Raw genomic sequence first — 3,561 nt, forward strand, 5'->3', positions numbered from 1 at the left:
TGTAAAGATTTTGTGTGTAAGCAGTTGGAAAAAACTATAAGAACAATTTAATTTTGTTAAAGTGCTATTTAGTGCAGTAAAGTGCTGCATCTAGTACGGTAAACACACACCTACACAAACAATACAACAGTCAACGAACCCATACACACACAATACTGAGTATACTGAGTCCGTTATTGGTCACAAGTTTGATGCGTCTTGAGCCATTGTTTGAGTTGGTTCTTAAAACTGGGGTAAGTTGGACATTACCTCACGGCTGCCGGCAACTTGTTCCAGATCTCTGTCCCCTTAACTGACAATACAAATTGTCCAAATGTTGTACTTCTGTAAGGCACCATACAATCACCTCTTGTGGAGGCCCTGGTTACAGTTCAGCCACCACCAGTTGGTTTCAATTTAATGTACTCACTTTGTGGGGGGTGGGGGGTGCAAATCCATGGCATATTTAAATTTGAAAAATTTTCAAAGCTCAGCAAGTTTCTGCAGGGTTAAGCAGTGATGAAAAGAAAATGGTTTTCTTGCTGATGTAAGTTGTTGTTTATCTGAGGTCAGACCAGTTTTGAGCGACTTTTTAAGTAATTTCTCTCTCTTCATTAACGTCCTGCACTAATTATGGAGCCATGGTAGGTCATTGTCATTAGTTCTCCTATGCCTCACCTTTTTAATAAATGCCACCTTTTTAACTGTATTGTAGAATGTGACACTGTTGTTTGTAACATCTTAACATGAAACAAATGCAGCCCAATCCAGCTCTTTAAGGGCTGTTTCCAGATTTAGATGTTGTGTTTTGGGGATTATATCATGATACAAAGTATAAGTCTAAATAGTTAGATGAGTGTGACATGGAATTATGAAATCTTGTTTTGGTTAGTTTTTGTTAAAAGAAGAAGCCATTATGATCAGACAACCAGTTAAGAGATTGTATCCATCCATCCATCCATCCCTCGTCAACCGCTTATCCTGTGTACAGGGTCGTGGGGGACTGGAGCAAAGCCAGCTTACATTGGGCGAAAGGCGGGGTACACCCTGGACAGGTCGCCAGTCCATCGCAGGTTAAGAGGTTGTAGGTTTTAATAATTCTTTCAGGCTTGTTTGTCAACATTAAATCTATTCGTGTTTTGGAGCGGTTAGTTACTCTGTTTGACGCTTCAATTAATTGATCCAAATTAAAATGATCAGTTATCTGTTTGGGGTTTTTCCTGTCTCTCATTGTCCCAGTTAATATTGAAATCACTTATCAAGAACTCTTTTTTTCAAGTTAGTGAGATTGATAAGCGTTTTAAGGTTGCTATAAAAATCTATTTTAGCTGATGGTTTTTGACTGAATGTAATTTCTGCAGAAAGTATAATGTCTACTCCCACCCTCTCAAGATTTGTATCGTCAGGCCATTCAATTTTATTACATTTTAGGGTGTCTTTAACATATAATAAAAAAAAACAAAAAACGCCCTTTCCCTGACCCCTATCCTTTCTAAAAACATTGTAACCAGGTATTATTTCTGCCTCAGGTGATGAAGATGTTAACCACGTTTCTGTCAATCCTAGAAAGGAAATATTTGATTGAATTAGTAAATGCTCAAATTGTTCACGCTTAGGGATCATGCTTCTAATACACTGCTCAAAAAAATAAAGGGAACACTAAAATAACATCCTAGATCTGAATGAATGAAATAATCTCATTAAATACTCCTTTCTTTACATAATTGAATGTGCTGACAACAAAATCACACAAATTATCAATGGAAATCAAATTTATCAACCCATGGAGGTCTGGATTTGGAGTCACACTCAAAATCAAAGTGGAAAACCACACTACAGGCCGATCCAACTTTGATGTAATGTCCTTAAGACAAGTCAAAATGAGGCTCAGTAGTGTGTGTGTGGCCTCCACGTGCCTGGATGACCTCCCTACAACGCCTGGGCATGCTCCTGATGAAGTGGTGGATGGTCTCCTGAGTGATCTCCTCCCAGACCTGGACTAAAGCATCCGCCAACTCCTGGACAGTCTGTGGTGCAACGTGGCGTTGGTGGATGGAGCGAGACATGATGTCCCAGATGTGCTCAATTGGATTCAGGTCTGGGAACGGGCGGGCCAGTCCATAGCATCAATGCCTTCCTCTTGCAGGAACTGCTGACACACTCCAGCCACACGAGGTCTAGCATTGTCGTGCATTAGGAGGAACCCAGGGCCAAACGCACCAGCATACGGTCTCACAAGGGGTCTGAGGATCTCAGGAAGCATAGGAACTGAGAAGTGGTCTGTGGTCACCACCTGCAGAACCACTCCTTTATTGGGGGTGTCTTGCTAATTGTCTATAATTTCCACCTGTTGTCTATTCCATTTGCACAATAGCCTGTGAAATTGATTGTCAATCAGTGTTGCTTCCTAAGTGGACAGTTTGATTTCACAGGAGTGTGATTGACTTGGAGTTACATTGTGTTGTGTTCCCTTTATTTTTTTGAGCAGTGTATTTAGGTGTCCACCAAGTAGCCCTTTTGGTTTATTCATGAAAGCATCAGCAATCAGCAGCACTGGCAAATGAAAGACAAGATGAGATACTGACAGTACACACACTTTAAAATGCTTCCACACTGATGATTATCACATAATTGTAAGGTAATATTTATTCGATCTTTTGACTTATCAGGCCGAACACCAAAAGTGCTTTTTTTGCTATTTTCAGCCAATTAATTTTGATGGCAGAACATCTGGTGCATCCTTACTGTTTATTCATGTGTGCAATATTAATCTTGCTGCTGGACACTGTGCAGTAATAATCTATGCTGAAAGGCAATGTGCAATAATAGGGGTGGAAATCACCAGAGGCCCCATGATATGATATTATCACGATACTTATGTCGCGATTCGATTTTAAATATATTGACATATTGCAATTTATGTACTTTTTTTCCAACTTCAAATTATATCCGCAAAGAAAAACTTGGTCAGCATCTGTTTATCTAAAAAGATCAATTTCTCTGTTTGTTCATCACTTTTTCAGTCCACTATACACTCACCTAAAGGATTATTAGGAACACCTGTTCAATTTCTCATTAATGCAATTATCTAATCAACCAATCACATGGCAGTTGCTTCAATGCATTTAGGGGCGTGGTCCTGGTCAAGACAATCTCCTGAACTCCAAACTGAATGTCAGAATGGGAAAGAAAGGTGATTTAAGCAATTTTGAGCGTGGCATGGTTGTTTTTTGGAGTATTTCACAATCTGCTCAGTTACTGGGATTTTCACGCACAACCATTTCTAGGGTTTACAAAGAATGGTGTGAAAAGGGAAAAACATCCAGTACGCGGCAGTCCTGTGGGCGAAAATCTCTTGTTGATGCTAGAGGTCAGAGGAGAATGGGCCGACTGATTCAAGCTGATAGAGAAGAGCAACTTTGACTGAAATAACCACTCGTTACAACCGAGGTATGCAGCAAAGCATTTGTGAAGCCACAAGACGCACAACCTTGAGGCGGATGGGCTACAACAGCAGAAGACCCCACCGGGTACCACTCATCTCCACTACAAATAGGAAAAAGAGGCTACAATTTGCAAGAG

This window comes from Micropterus dolomieu, linkage group LG21, assembly GCF_021292245.1.
Source record: "Micropterus dolomieu isolate WLL.071019.BEF.003 ecotype Adirondacks linkage group LG21, ASM2129224v1, whole genome shotgun sequence".
NCBI lineage: Eukaryota > Metazoa > Chordata > Actinopteri > Centrarchiformes > Centrarchidae > Micropterus > Micropterus dolomieu.